We start from the raw sequence: 23,186 nt of genomic DNA, 5'->3' as shown, positions 1-23,186 counted from the left end.
TCAGGTGAGCACTGACCTGTGGGCAGGGCTTGACTTTGATTGGCTGGGGAGGTGATTTCTGACAAGGTTCCAGCTGGAGAGGTCACATGACCTTCTGCAATCCACATTCCAACCAGGTTCCAGATGGAGAGGTCACAATGCCCACTACACAATTACTGTTATGTCATCTGAACACTTGATGACTTGGAGCTGAATCTGGCATTGCAGTTGTTGGTCAGTGGTGTGAGCAGGAAGGTGCAGCGGTGCTCAATATAATGGTGCTCGATGTTCTGCTACTGACATGGACAGAATGTTGCTTTTCTGTTAGGAAGTCCAGAATCCAGTTACAAAGAGGGATGACAAGTCCCAGTGAGGTCAGCTTCTCCATCAACCTCTGGGGAATGATCATATTAAATGTCGAGCTGAAGTCGATACAGCCTGGCACATGAGGCAACGCTGTCCAGGTAGGTCAGAACAGAGTGGAGGGTCAAGGCCATAGCTTCATTAGTGGCAAATTGAAATGGGTCCAGTATCTCTGGGAGCTGTGCTTTGATACATTCCATCACCAGACACTCGAAGCATTTCATCATGGCGGAGGATAGAACTCTGGGGCAGTAGTCATTGAGGTCTGTCTGTCCCTTTCTTTGGTACTCAGATGATGGTAGCTGACTTGAAACCCATGGAGATGATGGACTGCTGCTGTGATATGCTGAAGATATCTGTAGGGATCTCAATCAGTTGGTCTACACAGTCTTTTAGTACCCAACCAGGTATGTTGTCTGGTCCCACTGCCTTGTGTGGGTTCACCTTGTATATGATTCCCCTCACCTCAGCTTCGATAAGGGGCCTGTTCATCGGGGGGACAAGGAGCTTTCTTCGGTGTCAGCCTATTCTTCTCATTGAACCATGCATAGAAGATGTTCAGTCTGTCCAGAAGGAAAGTGTCATTGTCTTGAACTCGCAAGGTTGACGTGATCTGTTATGGTCTTGATCCCTTGTCACATGCTCCTTGTATTGCTAGTGTCACACAGCTGTCTGTGGATTGACTGGGCAAACCCATGTATTGCCTTCTGGATTGCACAGGAGAGTTCAGCCCTGATTAATCTTAGTGCCATCTTATCTCCTGTCTTGAAGGCAGCATCACAAGCTCTGAGAAGTGCCCGGACCTCTCTGCATCCAACCATGGTTTTTGGTTAGGCCTGATTGTGAAGCATTTGATTTCGGTGACATCCTCAATGTATTTTCTGATGTAGCAGTCACTGAGCTTGTGTACTCCTCAATGTTTACATGACTGTTGTAGGTGGATGCTTTCCTGAAACAGCTCCCCTATATGGTCTCACCTGTAGTGTCTCTGTGCCCCACACCCCAGCCACATCCTGATCTCCCTGCGAAGTGGCTTTGTTCATTTTTCCAATGGTCTGTATGCCAGGGTTAGCAGCACTGATATGTGATCCGAGTATCAAAGATGGAGCAGAAGGTGTAGCCTTGTTCACACCAGGGATATTGGTGTACACCTGATTCAGGGTGTCCTCTCCTCTGGTGGTGAAGCTGAAACCGTGGTAGAACTGCTTTCAGGTTGATGTGGTTGAAGTTGTCATCTGCAATAATAGTACCGTCACGGTGGGACATCAGGGATTCACAGAGGGCACTGTTAAGCTCCTTCTTTGCAACATCCAAATTAGCCGAAGGTGATTCAAACTTCTGATAATGTTGTTATTGATTAAGATTGTTAATATAATAATATAATAATATAATGATGGCGAGCTCTCCACTGGCCACCGTGACAGAGGTGCACCAAAGAAGAGGTACAAGGACTGCCTAAAGAAATCTCTTGGTGCCTGTCCCATTGACCACCGCCAGTGGGCTGATCTCGCCTCAAACCGTGCATCTTGGCGCCTCACAGTTCGGCGGGCAGCAACCTCCTTTGAAGAAGACCGCAGACCTCACTGACAAAAGAGAAAGGAGGAAAAACCCAACACCCAACCCCAACCAACCAATTTTCCCTTGCAACCGCTGCAACCGTGTCTGCCTATCCCGCATCGGACTTGTCAGCCACAAATGAGCCTGCAGCTGACGTGGACATTTACCCCTCCATAAATCTTCGTCCGCGAAGCCAAGCCAAAGACATTGTTATCCTACTTCAACCTTAGGAATGGTAACAATTATGGTGAAAATTTAACATTCCACAAGGATGTTCTTTCTCCAAACCCAATTGACATCAGGAAAGAATTCAAGTGTTTAAAAAATTAAATTGAAAAGAAAAGGATATTAGAACTGGCTGTGCCAAACCAAATGGATAAATGAAACATTACATGCAAGGAAAAGCAGATATTGCTGTTTGGAAAAAATTTGATGCAGCATTTTCTCATGTTTCAACAGAAGAAGGGTTATAATTCATCTAGTGGAGAAACTATACTTCCTCAAAATACAACTCTGTACCATCAGTCACTTCAAATAAGTTAATTAGAACACTGGATCCCTTTGAGGCTCCCAGAACCATCACTTTGTCCATATTAGCAGTAATGTTTCCATCCAGCTCCATCTAATCTTTTTACCTCCTTAGCTACCTCCTCTAGCTGCTCCTCTTCCCATCTTAGCTGCTCCTCCTGCTCTTGTTCTTCTAAGCAATTTTTGTTGTGTAACAAGAGCAGCCACTTCACTCAATCAAGTAAAGTCAAGAAAAATGTAACAGCCTAGGTGCTGGCTGTTAGGCCGTGACAAATCCCTGATGTGTTTCCTACCTTGTTATGGGTATCTTGAAGGTTGAGCGTAACTCTGGTTTGTTGAGTTTGGGGAGGGGGGAGGGAAGGGGGGGAAATGGGTTGGACTCAATGGCAAATTTTGTTTATAATTGATAACTGTTGAAGTTTATAAAATTTTTTATGATGATTTTTCTACAATGTTTGGAGATGTATTACATCAAGTTGGAGAACACTATGAATTACCTGAGTCTTGTTCTAGTGCTTTAATTATAGTAATCCCAAAAAAAGATAGAGTTCCTTTGAAAGTATCTTCATATAGACCAATTTCATTGTTAAATGTAGATTATAAAAATAATAGCTAAAATTTTAGAGAATAGATTGGCTAAACTTTTATCTAAGTTGATTCATATGGATCAGACAGGTTTCATAAAGAATAGACATGCCTCAGATAATATTTTGCGTGTGATTAGTTTGATTAATAGATTTCGACAATCTTTAGATCACCCGATGGTGATATCTTTAGATGCAGAAAAAGCATTTGATAGAGTTGAGTGGAATTTTTTGTTTAAAGTTCTGGAGAAATTTAAGTTTGGTCCTATCTTTATTGGTTGGATTAAGGCTTTATATAGTAAACGGGTAGCTAGAGTATTGACGAATGGCTTGATTTCAGGACCATTTAAATTGACTCGATCAACTCGTCAAGGTTGTCCTTCATCACCAGCTTTGTTTGCGTTAGTGATCGAACCTTTAGCACAGCTGATAAGACAAAATACACAGATACAGGGTATGAAAGTTTTAGATGAGGAATATAAAATTAATTTATTTGCCGATGATGTATTGGTGTATTTAACAAATCCAGCTCAATCACTTTTGCACTTGAAGGAGTGTCTGATACAATATGGATGTCTTTCTGGATATAAAGTTAATTGGGAAAAAAGTGAAATATTCAGTTTATAAGAATATTATTAATTTGAAATGGACTGATCGAATTAAATATTTGGGTATAATTTTGAATGTTAATTATCAATCTTTATATAAATTAAATTATGTTCCATTAATTAAAAAAATTAAAACTGATTTGATTAAATGGAAAGATTTACCTATTAATTTATTGGGTAGGATAAATACAAATAAGATGAATATTTTTCCACATATGCAATATTTGTTTCAATCTATTCCATATTTACTTGATAATATTTTTTTTCAAGATTTGAATAAAATGGTTAGGGAGTTTTTATGGAGAGGTAAATTTTCAAGAGTAGCCTTGAATAAATTAACTTGGAATATGAGTTAGGGGGATTATGTTTACCACATTTTCAAAATTATTATGAAGCAGCCCAACTTAAATTTATTAGTTCATTGATGGATTTGGAATGGCCCTCTAGTTGGGCCAAAATTGAGATGGCAAATATTTCTGAATTTGAAATACATCAATTTTTGTTTAGATGGAATATAAATCTGTTACAGCAACATAATGTGCTTATATTAAAACATTTAATGAAGTTATGGATAAAGAAAAAGAAAATGATAGGTTCTAGGGGTGAATTATCGGCTTTGACTCCGTTGTATAATAATCAACTTATTTCTTTTTCAATACACAATTGAAGTTTATTACATTGGAGATTTAAAGGTGTGGAAAATTTGGGAGATTGTTTTAAAGATGGTAAATTTTTATCTTTTAATCAGATAAGGGACAGTTATGGTATAAATAAGAACTCTTTGTTTCTTTATTATCAAATTCGATCTTTAGTAAAACATGTGTTTGGTAGAGATATGATTTTACCTGAAATTACTAAATTTGAGACTTTTTTTTTTGAAGGTACCAGAGAAGGGTTATACTTCATCTATGTATCAAATATTACAGGATGGTATGGATAAAAAGGGTTGGGATAAATCCAAAAGTAAATGGGAAGTGGATATTGGTTTTATTTTTTCCAAGGATGATTGGTCAGATATTTGTTATGATAGTGTAACTAGACTGATAAATGCACACTATGCAATGATTAATTATAATTTTTTACATCAATTATATTTAACACCTGAAAAACTAAAAAAGTATGGTTTTCATTAATCAGATTTGTGTTTTAGATGTGGTAATTCTGTTAGAACTTTTTTTCATGCGGTTTGGTCATGTATATATATATGCAATCTTTTTGGAAGAAAATTCAATTGTTTTTAGAATTCCTGTATAAGATTAAAATACCTTTAGATCCAACAGTATTTTTATTGGGCAGTTTGCAACCTCTGAAAGGTTTGGGATTAGATAAATTTCAACTTGCTTTTGTATATTTAGCATTATCTGTAGGGAAAAAATGTATTGCTAGTATGTGGAAAGATACAAATATGATTGATATTAATAGATTGCATAATGAGATGAAATATTGTTTAATAATGGAAAAAATACATATGTTTTGCGTGATAACTATAGTTTTTTTTTATTAATAAGTGGTTGTTATATTCAGAATATTTACATTTTTATTTACATTGATTAGGTCTCAATATGTATGTTTAATTTTTCCTTAATTTTTTTCTTTCTTTATGGCTCTCCTGAGGAGAGTTGGCTGAAGGGGGGGGGGTCTTTTTTTTTCTATAAAATATAACATTCATGTTTATGTTTAATTGTTGTATATGTTATTTAATATTTGTATTTTGAACGAATAAATAAAGTTTAAAAAAATAATTGATATGGAGAAGGGTTCAGAGAGCTCATTGCTGTATCTGACCCGACCTTGTTGGTTTTCGTGCAGTTGGATAACTATGTTGAGAGAACTTTGGGGGGCATCCAAGGCACTCTAGTATTTGCCAAAGCCCTTTCCTACTCACAGTGTCGAAGGCTTTGGTGAGGTCAACAAAGGTAATTTGTGATTAATTACTGAAAACTGTTCGTGTTTGAGTTTGAAAAATTATAAATGGAATATTCAAATAAATGACCAGCCACTTCATCCTGAGCTTTTAAATGTGCAGATGTTGGACTGGAAACTCTGGAGCTTGATCCAGAAGAACTTTGTTTGCTTCTTCTGCTTCCAACATTTGACACTCTGTCACTCTGTATTTAATCCTGCCTGTCAGCTACTGCATTAATACTTTCTCCAGCTGGAATTACACATCCTCTTCATCACCATTTTGTGACATACCTTCAGCCATTTCCAAGTTGCTGACTTTAAATTCTATCAATGTCTTCTGCAGTGGTTTTAATCATGCCTCAGCAGCAGTGGCAGTGGTGGCCATTTTACACATCTTTATCCATCTGTTCGCCGAGCTCAAGCACCAACAACGCAAGCACAAGATCAACAGTCCCCAGTGGACAAGTGGCAGCATCTCCAAACTGTGTTCAAACTCAATAAAATGCACAGAAGGAATCCACAAGCATAATCCTACAGCTGTGATGCACTGCTGTCAATGAGCGAGTTTCCACCACGGCAGAGTCAATGATATCACTGTGATTCTTGACAAATGACTCTGCCAGCATGATCATAGGTTGTTCTGCTCTAGGATTATGAGCCCTGGACCCCTCTGTGGCTGATGCTCAGACTGATGGAGATGGATTGCTGCCAGTGGCCTGCCCTCGATATTTTCCAAAATGGCCACCATATTGTTTCCCATATTCTCCAAAGAGAAGAGGGATGCTAGGACTGTTTCCCCTTCAAATGTTCCAACAATGTCCAAATCAATCCTGATCAATAATTTGCTGTTGACTAAATATAGCGACTATCATCCATAAAAAAGCGACTTGGAGCCTAAGCGGGCTCTTTACTTTGGCGCTTACGAGAAACTCATGTCGAAGTCCAGGTGAGTTTTAAAATGGTTTATTAATTAATACAAAGGGAGTCATAATATTCATGGTAACATTCTTAAACTTAGTGATGGTACCGTGTAACGATCAATCCCCCTCAGTAACGTAACGCTCAATCTGATCAGTAATGGTCAACTGAAAATATCAGAGCCTCACTCACCCACTGCCTATTCCACCATTACAGTCAATGCAGGCTAACAAACTGCCATCTGCCTGAAACCCCTGCACATGAACCAACCCCCAGTGATAGCACGTGCATTGGATCAAACACAACTCATGCAGCCTCCAAACCCCAGGACGCTACTGATCCCGCAGTCAAACCGCCTTTGGAACTTACAATCCTATAGTAGTATCTGAACTATTTCAATCATGCTTTACTGTTTGTTTTTTCAGATGTTGAAGGAATAATGAAAATACCACTAGTTTTAAGAGGACAATGAAACTCCAAATCAAAACTGGACTTATATTAAATATAATCGTTCAGGGAGACACTTATTCATATGGTAAATCTTGATAATGACTTTGAGAGATGGAAATCAGACTTACTGTTCTGACAAGCATTTAGTCTAACCTGACAAATAAAATCAATTATTTTCATTGGTTTTGTGATTTGATGGAATTTATAAGATGAAAATGTTAATGTCAATTACTCCACATTATCGTTGGGTGCTTCAGTTTGATATAACTTCTACATGGTTGACTTGAGCAGTAGTCAGGGGGTTAGGAGATGAATCATTCGACACAGTTATTGTGGTCATAGCATTGATTTGGCTGGTAGTTCAGCTTTGGTCAGTGGTAACCTTCATGCTGCTGTTATTGAGAAACTGTAATTGAGAGGCATGCCTGGGCTTTCTGATTAATAAATTGTAGCGAGATAAATGACCACCCACAGACACGAAGGAAGCAGTCAAAGGCTTTATTAATCAGAAAACTAGACATGCCTCTACATGCTGCTGGCTCTCATCCAAGGCAGGTATGAGGGAGGAGACTAGGGCTCTCGGCCTTTATTAGGGGATTTTATGGGGAGGCGCTACGGGTACAGAAGGCGGGCCAACCTGCATAGCCCAGTGAGGATATATCCAGACATGCCTGCAGTACCATGTTCCACCACACTCATGTTTCCACGTTCAGTGAACTATGGACTATATCCTCATGTGAAATTGTCTTCTTCTTCTTTTTCTTCCCGCCATTGTCATGGGTGTTGAGGCTTTCGGGCTCCTGTTGATTGTGAACAGGAGTGGCAGTTCCTTCACTCAATCTATGAGACTATTAATATCCTGAGTCTGTTATATTGAAACTTGTCTCTACTGTGCCTACTTGTGGTGCTACCACTATGTGTATAGATGTATATATGTGCTGTATGGGCTGGCCCACCTCTGAACCTGCAACTCCTCCCTCCCAGATATCCCCATAAAGGCTGCTACGCCCAAACCCCTCCCTCAGTACCTGCCTTGGAATTGGGCCAGCAACATGCAAGCAGTGCTGACATTTTAAGGTGATTAAAGCCTATTAATTATGATTCTCTGTCTGATTGTGGTTGATTGGTAGTATAATTTAAACACCTTAATTTTAGACCATGGACAAGGTAGTTCGGGCAGAGAGATTAGACACTGACCCCAAGGATCCAGAGGCCTCGACTAAATTTGACCAGAGGGCGCACTGCTTCAATGCATTTATGAGGCGCAACGAAGTGCAGAATGAAGAAGAGGGAAGTGCTCTTTTCTCCTGTCAGCCACTGGGTTTTCCAAGTGATAAGAGACTTTGCTACTTACTCTGAAGTGATGAGTTCCTGCAGAAATAAAGGCTACTTGAACTTGAAACCCAAAGTTCATCTGTTCTTCAACATCTGTTGGAGCCTCCCATTACTAGAGAGATCCCACTTTTAGGATTAAACTCCAATGTTTTATATCAGCATGGATAAAGGCAGTAAAAATAAAATGGGTCATTTTCATGTTTGCAAATTGCAACTAATGAAGTTCCTTTGGGATCAGTCCTGCAGCCTCAGCTAGTTACAAATCAGATTAATGACTTCAGTGGAGTAAGGAAATCAAGTTTGCAATCAAAGATGTTTGGGAAAGTAGATTGTGAGGACACAAAGCGAAAAAGACAAGTTAGTCTTGAGACTATAATGACATAAATGGAGCACAGTCTGTTTCCATTATGGGAGAAAGAACAAAAAAAAACAGGGTACTTTACTGGTGGGACTATGAAATGTTCGTGATTATGAAGACCAGGATGTCCAGGGTATTGGTAAGACTGTGAGATCTGGAGAAATGTATACAATCTTTACTTAATATAGTTAGGTGAAGGCTATAGCAAACGTTGACTATGATGACCTCATAATAATTTCAGAAAAGATTTTTAAAAAGTTGAGTGTGAAGATTATCTCAGAGGAACATACAATTCTAAGAGATTCTGATATATTATTTCTCTCAGATGTTTTTGCTGGTGGACGAATATACAATAGAACTGGAAGATAATCTCATGAACGGGTTTGCCATTTAACCCTGAGCCAAGGAGAAATTGTCCCTCAGAGGATTCTTGATCTATGGAATCCTATATACGGGAGCTGTGGTTTCTGAGGTTGTAAGTATATTCAAGGCAGAGACAGATGTTTGGATAATGGGGATCAAGGTTTATTGGGATCAGGCAGGAAAAAAAATGCAGTTATGATGAAGGCCAAATCAGACATAATCTTATAGAATGAGAAGCAGATTCAGGAGACTATGGTGTACATGTACTTCCACTTTGAATGCCCTTGGGAATGATCTCTGGTGGTTGCCTCCTTCAACACAGTAGTAGATTTGCCTGAGCTGCATCTACAAAACTCATCTACCACCAGAGGTTTTGTGTATTGTAAATTGATGTGCTAAGAAGATTTGATTTTCCATAATTTAGAACAGCAGCCTGAGGCATGCAGAGAAAAGTATTCAGCATGATGAAAGATATTAGAAGACATACCAGTCAAAATAGTCAGTAAATAGTGCTTATGTAAAGTTGTAGTATGATACAGCAGAGTACTTAAATGATGTGAGAGTACAAAATGCCATGGAATAGAGTTATACAGCATAGAAACTGGCCCTTCAGCCAATGACATTGTGGCCAGAGATGCCTCTGCTCCCATTTGCTTGTTTTTCAATGTTAGATTCATCAAACTTCAGAGAAAGAAACAAACAGAGTTGAAGAACTGTGAAAAGAGCATAGTGTTTCAGCTTCCCTACAAATGGAGTACTGATAGTGATACCTAAAGGAAAACAACCTGCACCTGTTTAAAGTTTTATAAAAGCTATGAAATCAAATTAAATAAATTAAATCATAGTAACGTACAAGCTACATAATATTCCAGTGTAAAAATCACACGCTGGTTCCAAAATAAAGATGATACAAACTATACCATAATACGCTCAAACCTTACAGTGACGATGCCAGCTCAGTTCATTAAGTCTCAAGATAATCTTAATGCTGCACCAATATTTGACGAGATGACACCACACAAAGACCCTGAAAAAATGCCTTGTTTTAATTGCAAGCAGTTTGTCACTTTTGCAAGAATCACAGTGTTTCATAAAACAATATCCCATAGTTTCATACAAGGGTGGGGAATTAAATCATTTTAACAATGTTCTTGCTTACTATCATTCTTAATATCTTGTAATTATAATTTTAATATCAAAAAGTTAAATGTGAGATAGCTCTATTGGCATTTTAAATGGAAAGGGAAATTTTTGCCACAGCCAAATATCCCCCTGGAACATATCAAATTAGCTCATAGACATGATTCTTTATTCAAGGATTTAATACCAGTTTTAAGACTTTAATTTGATTAAAGTAGCCCATTTGCACTGTACTCTATTCCCCCAGATTTTCAGTGGCCTATCTGCATGTCTGTGAGGGGACCACTGGATATGACTAAAGAACAGTAAGTCTCTGGTATTTTTAATGTGAAGCCAAAAGCAGAGCAAGTCCTTCAGTCCTTTGGCACAAATATTGTAGTCAGACCTGTCCCTCCTCTCATTTGCCTTCAGGATTTGTTTGTAAACCAGGAGGTTCCTGTGCCTGTACTGCTATATGGGAAGCAATCTAATTTGTACCAATCCTCATTTTTTCCTTATGCCTGCATTGCGATAAAATGTTAACTGAGTTTCTTTCTCTACTGACACTTGTTGCATTGGCTAAAACCAACAATACAACTTGAGGTCGAATGATAATGGCAATATAATAATGGGGAAAAAAATCATATAAGTCTGGAAAGGACTGGTCAATTAGCATCTGTGGAGAGAGAAAAACAGATATTTCAATTAATATTTCAATTCTATAACCTTTCATTAGCATTGAACTCTGACGAAAAATCATTTATCTCAAATATTTTCTCTGTCAGATGCTGCCCAGCATCCTGAGAATTTCCATTGTTTTCTCCTTTTATTTCAGATTTCCAGCTTTTGTATTATATTGCTTTGGAAAAACAAATAGTTGGTACCTTAATCAAATCCTTTTCATTCAACATGCTGGAGGTTACCACTGACCACAAGTTTTAGTGGACCAACAAAGCAGTACAATTGCTATAAATATTGGTCAGTGTCTGAATACTTTGCAGAGAGTGACGATTCTCCTGATGCCTGAAATCTCACTGTCTATGACCATGTGTCAAGAATGTGATGGAAAACTCTCCAGTTGCCTGGATTAGTGTAAATCCAACAATATTATAAAAGTTCCATATTATTCAGGATAAGGACTTGTCTGCAACCTGTAAACCACTAAATATTCACTCTCTTCAATACTTCTCCAGTCATGTGTACCATCAAAATCAGCAATTTGCCATTCCAGCAACCTAAAAATCTAGGCCGATACTTAATTACAACAGTAAATGAACACAAGAAGAAAACTGGAAATGCTGGAAATCTGAAACAGAAAATACTAAAAGCGCTCAGAAAGTCATGCAGTATCTGTAGAAAAAGAAACACAGTCACTGCCTCAGGACTGAAACAATTAAAAGTTCGAAGTTCAAGTTCAAATTTATTGTCAGAGTACATTCGCATACAACCCTAACATTCTTTTCCCCAATGAGCCAGGCAGCAGAAATTCTACTTATCGGTAACTGTAAACAGTACTCAAGAAGAAAGATATGTGTACAAAAGAGAGCAAAGTAAACAAAGAAAGAAATGTAAACAAATGACTGCAATACCAAAAATAAATATTCTATAATAAATAATGTGTAAAGTAAAAGTTCTTCAATGAATCTCAGACTGAATCTGGTTTTTTTTGGAGTGTGTTGGTGGAGGAGTAGCAAATGTTCCTGAAAGGCACCTATACCTCTTTTCCGATGGCAGCAGTGAGAATCACGCAAGTCCTGAGTGGTGTGGATTCTTGATCATTGCTACTGCTCTTCAATGGCAGTGTACTATGTAGATTTTCTCAATGGTGGGGAGAGTTTAGCCTGTGGGCTGCATCCACCTCCTTTTGAAGGGCTTTCCACTCAGAGGTATTGGTGCCCCCATACCAGGCACCACAATATAAAAGGACTGCTGCATTGTTGTACAGATACTCCCCGACTTGCGACCTATGTGACTTTCGTCCATCCGCATATACAACCGAATTTTTAAAATATATATACATTAGAAAAGATATAACATTTATGTGGTTTATGTTGTATTTGACAAACTATAACAGGAATACGGGGCATGTAAGAGCCAAAATGGATCGTGGTGGAGTTGGGGAAAAAGCTGGTGGAGTGGTAGAGGGAGTATAGAAGCAGGACAAGATCTGTCTATAAAAGAAAATGCAAACTAATTTAACTGTAGGCTATGCCTTGCCATCCAGGCCTAGTTGAGTTTGTTATTGGAGTGCATGGAAACCAAAACAAATAAAAGCAGCAAAATAAATGAAAAGCATTACAAAATTTTAAAAATGAAAAATGTGAAAACCTTTAAATAAATTTAAAATAATCCAGATTACTCTCTTGCTGTTGAGCATTCCATTCATATCAATGGAGAACCATTACTTCCACCATGTCCAGGCAGGCACAAGATACTTGAGTGAATTCCTTTCCATACGTGGCAGGCAATTGATGCATTGTGCTGTGAGTAAAGCATTAGTACATATTGAACAACCATCAATGCATTCACATTTGGCAAATAATCAGTCCAATTTTAAAGAACTATTATTGCTGTGGACATGCAGCCTTCAATTTCAGCACATGATCCACTGTAGACTACAAATGGATATAGGCAGAATGTAGATTTGGTTGGAAAAATGGCAGTTGAGTTCAATCAGATTTTTAAAAAGTGTGAGGTAATGCATTTTGGAAGGTCAAACAAGAAGATTGAGTACAGGGTTAATGGTTGAATATTTAACAATGTGGAGGAACAGAGAGTCCTTGGGATCAAAATCTGGACATTGGTCAAGGTTGCCATACAGTTTGATAGGATGGTTAAGAAGGCCTATGGGATGTTGAGCTTCATTAATAGGGAGTTTGAGTTCAATGTTAAAGGTATGAGAGTTCTGAATGAGGAATACAAGATTAATTTATTTGCTGATGATGTTTTATTATATTTGGTGGATCCGGATACTTCTTTACCTGCAATTCAAGAATGTTTAGAAATTTATGGCCAATTATCTGGTTATAAAGTAAATTGGGCTAAAAGTGAAATTTTGCCAATTTGTAAAGATGATTATTCAGTGAATAAAAATATTACAAATTTGAAGTGGACTACACAAATTAAATATTTAGGAATTAATGTTAATACGAAATTTCAAGAATTATACTTAATTAATTATCTTCCTTTAATAAAAAGGATTAAATTAGATTTGATTAGGTGGAGGGATCTACCTTTGGGTTTACTAGGGAGGATTAATACCATAAAAATGATTATTTTTCCTAGAATACAATATCTGTTTCAATCAATTCCTTATTTTTTAAAAAAAAGTTTCTTTAAGGACTTCTATAAAGCGATTAGAGAATTCTTATGGAAGGGAAAATTTCCGAGAGTAGCAATGAGAAAATTGATGTGGGATTTTCAATTTGGAGGTTTAAGATTACCGAATTTTCAGCATTATTACGAAGCAGCTCAATTTAAATTTCTTAGTGCATTAATGAATATGGACGACCCACCTAGTTGGGTAAAGATAGAAATGGCGGTTATTTTAGAAAAATTTCCTCATGAGTTTTTGTTTCGATGGAATAAAAATTTACTACGAACTTACGATGTGCCAATATTGAAACATTTATTGAATTTATGGACAAGTAAACTTTAAAAATTGGGACTTAAAAATATATATTCTGGAAGATTGCCATTATATAATAATCAACTTGTTCCTTTTATGGTCTCCAATGCCATTTTGATACAATGGGAAAAGAAGGGAATAAAAAATTTATCTGATTGTTTTTCTGAGGGTTGTTTTTGTTCCTTTGACGAATTACAAAGGAAATATGGTATTAGTGGAAGTTCTATATTTGTATATTATCAATTAAGATCTTTTGTAAAACAGTTATGTGGTTGACATATGATTTTATTACCTGAATCTAGTTTTGAAGAATATGTACTTTCAATACCAAAAAAGTGATATATATCTGATTTGTATTGTATTTTACAAGAAATTGATAGTAAAAAAGACTGGGATAAAGATGTTGAAATGGGAAAAAGATTTAGGACATAAAATAGCTGAAGAAGCTTGGATGGAAATTTGTCAGAATAGTATTCAGAAATTAATTAACGCTAGACTAGCGATGATTAATTATAATTTTATTCATCAGCTATATTTAACGCCGGAGAAATTTAAAAAATTTGGTCTTAGTAAGTTGGATTCTTGTTTTCAATGTGATCAGACGGCCAATACTTTTTTGCATACTGTTTGGCTTTGTGATCGATTGCAACAGTTTTGGAAAGGTATTCAATCAATTTTAAACAGTTTATATAATATCCATCTTGTATTAGATCCCGATATATTTTTATTAGGGAACATGCAATCATTAATTGATTTAGGTTTAGAGGATTATCAGATTTCCTTTATCTATTTAGCGTTAGTCGTGGCTAAGAAATGTATAGCACTTACTTGGAAAGATAAAAATATACTAACTTTAGATAAGTGGTATTTGGAGATGAAATTTTGTTTGACTACGGAAAGGATATCTTTTTCAATTCAGGATAGGAGGTCTTTTTATAAGTTAAAGTGGACTCCGTTTGCTAATTATATGCATTTAAGTTTGATTTAAATATATGTTTAAGCGTGATATTTTAGTATTGATAATTTTTTTTGTTAGAATTTTTTTAGGTTAAGTTTTATCTCTTTTTTTGTAAGTGGGTATTTTTTTTTCCATATATAATATTGTTAATTTTATTAACTCCACTCTTTATTTTGGGGGGGGGGGAGGGTTGGACTAATTTTAAGTTAGATTACTAATATTGTGTTACAATTAACGGGGGGGGGGGTTATTTTGTGTATTTTTCTGATGTAATATTGTAATCATACCATTTTAATATTTTTTTATTTTTATTTAAATTTAATTCTCTATTGTATTCATGTTATAAAATTTTAAATAAAGTCTTCAAACAAAAAATAGGGAGTTTGAGTTCAAGAGTTGAGAGGTCATGCGGCAACTCTACAAATCTCTGGTGAGACCACACTTAAGAATATTGTGTTCAGTTCTGGTCACCTCATTATAGAAAGGCTGTGGAAGTTATGGAGAGGGTGCAGAGGAGATTTACCAGGATGTTGCCTGGATTGGAAAATAAGTCTTTTGAGGCAAGGTTAGCAGAGCTGGAACTTTTCTCTTTGGAGGAAGAAGAATGAGAGGCGACGTAATCGAAATCTACAAGATTCTGAGAGGCATAGATAAGGTGGACAGCCAGCACCTTTTCCACAGGACAGGAATAGCAAACACCAGGGGACATCTCTACAAAGTGATGGGAAGATAGTTTATGGGAGACATCAAAAGTAAGTTTTTTACACAGAGAGTTGTGGGTGCCTGGAATGCCTTGCTGGGGATGGTAGTGGAGGCTGAAACATTAGGGGCACTTAAGAGACTCCTGGTTGAAAAAAAAATAGAGAGTTACAAGGTAGGAAGGATTTAGTTTTGTTAGGAATGTATAGGTCAGCATAACATCAAGAGTGAAGGGCCTGTACTGTGCTGTAATGTTCCATGTTCTGTGACCAAATTATCTAATTAAGTGCAGTGCCAGATTTACTGTTACTTGAGGATTTTAGAAAGTACATCGTATAATGGAATGAATGGAGAGAATTTGAAGATGTTTTTGAGGCTCAGGACCAGGACCCATTCAATTCAGCTCTGGTGTTAATCCAGATGCCATGTGACAAATTCACATTGTTTTGCAGGGAAGCGCTGATGTCATGTTATTAGCAAGGAGCAGAAACCTTTTGTTGCCCTGCCCTTACAAGTCTTCACACTGCCTTAAAACATTAGCAATATTTTTTTAATCCTATATTCAAAAAAGTAATTTTATGGGCAGATTGAACCATCAATGATAATCTTTTATTGTGACCTCTGGATGTTATGTGAAAAAATACAAGGAACAAAGGGTTTAAACTGTGCCACCCTGAGCACAGGGTGCTAGGAGGCTAACGTCCACAGTTACAGCTCAAATTAGAGAAAATCCAGAAGAAAATAAACAAACCATGAAAACTACTGCTAATCACCAACAGAGCTTTCTTGTGGGTTACATCTTGACAATACAGTGCCACAGCTAGTTCTGTCGTGACCTCAGGTCCTGCCTCTGTGGAGTTTGCCTGTTCTTCCTTTGACTGTGTGGATTTCTTCCAGGTGTTCTGGTTTCCTCCAACATCCCAAAGATGTGTGAGTTGGCAGGTTAATTGGCCACTGTAAATTGAGCCCTCATTTGTAGGTGAGTGGTAAATCTAGGGGGAGTTAGAAGAATGCAGGAGAATGAAATGGGATTCAAGTTGGATTAGTGTCAATGGGTACTTGATGGTTGGCAAGGATTCAATAGGCCAGAGGGGATGTTTCTGTGTTGCATGATGGTAAATTTACAAACTTAGTCTTTATTGTTTTCAATTAACTTGGGAACTCACTGCACCAAGTTCAGTCCAATAGGAAATGTGCTCTATTCCTAACAAGTGGATGATGACTCATTAATCACCAAAAGACCAAATTGTGATTTTGGAAAGACTTTGCAGGTCATTCAGGAATAAAGCTTGAGGAAAATCAAACAAATGGATTTGTATCTTCATTCACTTTAGTTGAGTAAATTAACGGCCTGGTGCAACCAATATAGATCCTTTGTACTTGTTCTCTTTGAACAATCAGGTTGAAATATTGACTTCACTCTGTTACCGTGGCTGATGGAAACTCTGGGTAATAATGTTACATGTAAAAAGTTCTAGAAAACAAATTTTTCTTTGGCTTGGCTTCGCGGACGAAGATTTATGGAGGGGGTAAAAGTCCACGTCAGCTGCAGGCTCGTTTGTGGCTGACAAGTCCGATGCGGGACAGGCAGACACGGTTGCAGCGGCTGCAGGGGAAAAATGGTTGGTTGGGGTTGGGTGTTGGGTTTTTCCTCCTTTGCCTTTTGTCAGTGAGGTGGGCTCTGCGGTCTTCTTCAAAGGAGGTTGCTGCCCGCCAAACTGTGAGGCGCCAAGATGCACGGTTTGAGGCGATATCAGCCCACTGGCGGTGGTCAATGTGGCAGGCACCAAGAGATTTCTTTAGGCAGTCCTTGTACCTTTTCTTTGGTGCACCTCTGTCACGGTGGACAGTGGAGAGCTCGCCATATAACACGATCTTGGGAAGGCGATGGTCCTCCATTCTGGAGACGTGACCCACCCAGGCGCAGCTGGATCTTCAGCAGCGTGGACTCGAAGCTGTCGACCTCTGCCATCTCGAGTACTTTGACGTTAGGGATGAAAGTGCTCCAATAGATGTTGAGGATGGAGCGGAGACAACGCTGGTGGAAGCGTTCTAGGAGCCGTAGGTGATGCCGGTAGAGGACCCATGATTCGGAGCCGAACAGGAGTGTGGGTATGACAACGGCTCTGTATACGCTTATCTTTGTGAGGTTTTTCAGGTGGTTGTTTTTCCAGACTCTTTTGTGTAGTCTTCCAAAGGCGCTATTTGCCTTGGCGAGTCTGTTGTCTATCTCATTGTCGATCCTTGCATCTGATGAAATGGTGCAGCCGAGATAGGTAAACTGGTTGACCGTTTTGAGTTTTGTGTGCCCGATGGAGATGTGGGGGGGCTGGTAGTCATGGTGGGGAGCTGGCTGATGGAGGACCTCAGTTTTCTTCAGGCTGACTTCCAGGCCAAACATTTTGGCAGTTTCCGCAAAGCAGGACGTCAAGCGCTGAAGAGCTGGCTCTGAATGGGCAACTAAAGCGGCATCGTCTGCAAAGAGTAGTTCACGGACAAGTTGCTCTTGTGTCTTGGTGTGAGCTTGCAGGCGCCTCAGATTGAAGAGACTGCCATCCGTGCGGTATCAGATGTAAACAGCGTTTTCATTGTTGGGGTCTTTCATGGCTTGGTTCAGCATCATGCTGAAGAAGATTGAAAAGAGGGTTGGTGCGAGAACACAGCCTTGCTTCACGCCATTGTTAATGGAGAAGGGTTCAGAGAGCTCATTGCTGTATCTGACCCGACCTTGTTGGTTTTCGTGCAGTTGGATAATCATGTTGAGGAACTTTGGGGGACATCCGATGCGCTCTAGTATTTGCCAAAGCCCTTTCCTGCTCACGGTGTCGAAGGCTTTGGTGAGGTCAACAAAGGTGATGTAGAGTCCTTTGTTTTGTTCTCTGTACTTTTCTTGGAGCTGTCTGAGGGCAAAGACCATGTCAGTAGTTCCTCTGTTTGCGCGAAAGCCGTACTGTGATTCTGGGAGAATATTCTCGGCGACACTAGGTATTATTCTATTTAGTAGAATCTTAGCGAAGATTTTGCCTGCAATGGAGAGCAACGTGATTCCCCTGTAGTTTGAGCAGTCTGATTTCTCGCCTTTGTTTTTGTACAGGGTGATGATGGTGGCATCACGAAGATCCTGAGGCAGTTTTCCTTGGTCCCAACAAAGCTTGAAAAACTCATGTCTACTAATTCATATGCAACAAGCAGGTTCTCAGCCTTGGCTGCAAAAGTAAGAAACACGGTTTAAATCTTCCATTTACAGAAGGATGGGAGGAAATTGCCAAGACCCAAGTCATTACTCCCGAAGTATCTATCGATTTAAATGTGATGCTTGAAGACTTGAAGATTGCTGATGTTACATCCATGTTCAAAACTGTTGAAGAAAGGAATCCAGTAATCACAAAACAGTCAATTATCTTTGGTGAGGTGGGGCAAAATTTTTGAAATAATAAGAAGAAGCAAAATTTGTGATTACTTGGAAAGTGTGGGTTAATTAACGTGTCTCCATGTGCATATTTTAAGGATATTGTATCTAATTAATTTAGTAGGTATTTGTTGATCAAGTAACAAAGAGGGCCAGTGAAGGAAATGTGCTGATATGGTATATATGAACTTACAAAAGATATTTCACTAGAAGCTTGCCATCAAGTTTGGAATTCACGGTATAAAAGGAGCAGTGGCAGCATGGATAGAAAGCTGGTAACAGGAAACAGAAAGACATAAATAAAGCATTGTCGATGTTCATATTCTAAAATAAAGACAGAAGTGCTGGTGAGGCTCACCAGACCAAAGAGAGAAAAGCAGTTTACATTTCAACTCAACAACTCTTCATCAGAATTAGAAAAATGACAGCAAGTTTGTTTACATTGCAGAAATGGGAAGGGGCTGCAAGAACAAAAGAATATCTGTGAAATAATGGAGACCAATACTGGGAGACTCTGTCTCGTATCCCCATCCACTTGGGCTCACACCTGCCCTCTCATGCTGTGTGTGGAGAGCTAGCCCAAGCTCACTGTGATCCCGAGTTCTGCTGGGTGTTCTGGCAGTTTCCTCCCTCCTCCTTGTAAAGACATGCAAGGTCACTTTCCTTACTGGAAGAGAATAAGGAGAATGGGAAGGTGAGTGGCAAAAGCACCAAAGGTCAAATGAGGAAAAATAAATTTATGCAATGAGTGGTTAGAATGTCGTAGTGAAGGTACATTCATATATATTTTATAAGTGGGAGCTTGATAAGCAGCTAAAATAAAATAATTTACATGGCTGTGGGAAGGGGGTAGGAGAATGGAACTAGATGCATTGCTCTTGCATGAAACTGGTACAAACTCAATGGGCTGAATGGCCTCCTTCTGCATCATAATCATTCTCTGAAGTGATTATCATATGAAACTCACAATAAATATAAAGATTGATGTACTATTATTTTAAAGCAGGGATCAAGGGCATAAACAAGAAGAATGGGTAATATTGTTGGTGAAAGTAAAGAAACAGCATATTGGTGAACAATTTCCCTGTCAAACCACAGCAGAAGAAGTGGGATTACAAGTCACGTTGCAGAAATATTACCAATTTGCACAACCTTACTGACCTGGCCCCGTTGGTCCTCCAATAATACCCCTAGCCACACCTATACCTTGCCATGTCCCAGTAACATTCCCCATTCCACTCCCTGTCCCAGTAACATACCTACCCCACACCCAAGGAAAAAGGTTTGGTATAGGCTAGAAGAGCCAATTTCTGTGTTGTAATGTTCTATGTATTAAAAAATGACACCCTTCCCTGTCCCAGTGATACCCCTGCCCCAAACCTCAACATCCCTGTCCGGGTGATGCCCCACCCCAATTCTACACACTTAACTGTCCCAGTGACTCCCACACTTACATCCTTCCCTGTCCCAGTGACACCCCACCCCTCATTTTACCCTTCTCTTTCTCAGTAACACCTCCACCCCAGCCACTATGCCCTTTCCGTCCTTGTAGCACCCCTACCCCACACCTACACCTTTCCCTGTCCCAGTGACACCCCACTAGTCCCCATACCTCTCCTTGACCCAGTAGCACACTCAGTCTGTAGCTTCACCCTTTTTCCAGTGATATCCTCATCTGGCATTGACACCCCTTCCTGTCCCAGTAACATCCCCATTGGTCTCCACACCCTTCCCTGACTCAGTTACACCCACACCTGGCATCTCCACCCTCAGTATCCTTGTAACACCCCTACCCACAATCACAGCAGCAGGCCTTCCCGAGACAGTACTTAGCTGGTCCAGATGCAAAGGGTCAATGTCGCTCAGGGGAACACAGCTGATCTCTTGTGGTTGGGTTGACTGGCAGCAGGACTTCCAATAGCATAGTGAGGAGACCCTGCCATGGAGAACTTCCTGAAAACTTAACTGGAAAAAAATCTCTCTCCAGCTTTTTTGGCTTAAAATTGTTGAGGAATTCTGTTAGAATTTTTACTATTTGATGGTCAAAGGTATTTAAAAACAGTAAATCTGAAATAATTAATTTTACATGTTAAATGATAAAATTTAGTTTTATTAAAAAGTAACCAAATACCTAAATGATCAAAATTATTAAACAAAACGAATCTTTGAATAATTAGAACTTACCTTCTCCTTGTTTATATGCAAAGTCCTCAACAGAGGGTAGTTCATCAGCAGGAGCCAAGAGGAAATGTGGATGCAGGCAGATTCTCAGCAAGTCTGAGCTCTCGTCCTGCATTCCAGCAGGAGTGCAAACCCATCAATGATTTGACAGATTCTGTCATTTCCTAGAAAGGCGTTTGCCCTCATGTTTTGGACTCGAGGACAAGAGTTCGCCAAAGTAAAAATAAGAAATAAAACAGGTTTAGAAGAAATAATGAGATCAAAAACTGAAGAAGAAAAATCACCAGGACATGATCATTTCCACTCCTGTTGAATACAAAGAAATTAGATGAAGGAATTGAAGCTGCTTACGCTATAATCTTCCAGGGGTACTCTCGATTCAGCAATTGTCCCTTTGGGTCAGAAAATTGCAATAATATTTAAATTGTTTCAGAAAGGTGAGAGGGGGAATTATAAGCCTGTTACATTAACATCTGTTATGTGGAAGTTATTGTAAGCTATAATTAAGGCCAAAGTGACTGAACACTTAGTGAAATTTGATCTGATTAGAGAGAACCACCATGGATTAGTAGGATGCCAGGAGGTCCTCCAGCAGCAAGCTGAAAAGGCAGCAGGAAGAGACAGCTGTGGAAATGAATGCCAGGAGTCAAGCCCTATGGACCTGGATGCAATCCAACAAAAACTTCATTGGCCTTGGGTGAATAGTCAAGGTCAGTGAATGAATCTTCAAATGCTTTATTATCCATTCACCCCACCCCACCTCCACCTCCACTTCACCTCCTGACTGGTATACTGTCAGATATACTGGCCCCTCATCACTCACTAACCAATTGAGGGGACATGGAGCAAACATGCATTTTCTCTATCCCATGCACAGATGTATTTCTTAGCATGTAGACACTGCCAGCTATTGACCATGATGGTCAAATCATCCAGAAATATTTTCTGACATTACCTCATGTGATCTTGCAGCACAATAGGGAACAGATGCCATTTCAACATTATTTTCCTGTGGAGGAGAGAAAGCTTATTGTGTGAAGCTCAGCACTTACAGAACCCATGACTAGTTAAGGTGATGGTAAGCTTATCCCAAGCTTGTGTTCTCATTTCCCACACTCATTTATTTACAAGCCAGTGATCATGTTTTCATTCACTATTTATTTTCCTCCCCCACTGCTCATTGCAGCCCCACCTTGTGCCATTCCTTCTGCAATCTATGTTGCCTCAAGCAGCAGGGCTGTTACTGCATAGAAATAGCAGCCTCCAAACCCTGGCATTCGTGATTTGGAGACATCTCACTGTCCCTTCATCATCATTGAGACCATTTTTAACTCTTTCACAGGATTTATTACCAATTCTTAATGACCATTGATGAGGTGCTTTCTCAGTGCCTTTAGGTTTGGAAATCCAAACAGCACTGAGGGAGTGCTTCACATCAAGGACCTCAGCACAACTATGTCACCCTAACAAGGATAATAAAGAATTGGTAATAAATCTCAGTTGGAAAAGTTGGAACTGTGGCTACATTTAGTTACAAACTACTCATAACCCTCTCGGAGCAATTATCTTCATTCTTGACATGCATCTATCAAATGTTTTAATCTAGATTGTAAACAGCCCAAGCATGGAACAAGAACACTGTTGAGAGGCAGCAAAATTAATCACAAATGGAGATGAAAAATCGAGTTCTGTTGCACAGACCAGCTCAAATCAAAGATGAGAGCCCTATGGTACAATTAATTATTTAACAGAGACACAAGCCAATTATTAATGTAGCTAGTGTATTAATAATGAGATTCAGAATCTGGGCCTATTAATAACATTAAATGATTAATTTAATTAAAAGAGATTGAATAACTGAACAATGAGAAGCTGAATTGCGAATGTGTTTCATTGCTGAGAGTTGGGGCTGGGTGCTTCTTTCAATTCTGCTCTGGGCTTTACAATTGCTTTGAATGCTTCACAAAGCAATATCATTCCAATCACTGTGTTAGGAATTAGCAAAGAGTTCGCACAGAGGAGCTGAATGTCTTTGCTTACCTGTGAACAAACATTTACAAATGACCATTGATCAGATGGACCATATTTGTTATACCCACACTCCTGTTCGGCTCCGAATCATGGGTCCTCTACCGGCATCACCTATGGCTCCTAGAACGCTTCCACCAGCGTTGTCTCCGCTCCATCCTCAACATCTATTGGAGCACTTTCATCCCTAACGTCAAAGTACTCGAGATGGCAGAG

The 23,186-nt window shown here is 39.0% G+C and overlaps 1 long non-coding RNA gene across 1 annotated transcript; it reads left to right on the top strand.

Moving 5' to 3' along the window:
* Positions 1-19,215: 19,215 nt before the first annotated feature.
* LOC138752336 (uncharacterized) lies at positions 19,216-22,781 on the top strand. Its single transcript, XR_011350534.1, has 3 exons — positions 19,216-19,455; positions 21,492-21,652; positions 22,549-22,781. It is a non-coding gene; the product is annotated as an uncharacterized lncRNA (long non-coding RNA).
* Positions 22,782-23,186: the final 405 nt, after the last annotated feature.

This window comes from Narcine bancroftii, chromosome 2 (assembly GCF_036971445.1).
Source record: "Narcine bancroftii isolate sNarBan1 chromosome 2, sNarBan1.hap1, whole genome shotgun sequence".
Taxonomy (NCBI): Eukaryota; Metazoa; Chordata; class Chondrichthyes; order Torpediniformes; family Narcinidae; genus Narcine; species Narcine bancroftii.
This window is presented reverse-complemented; position numbering and strand designations above follow the sequence as displayed.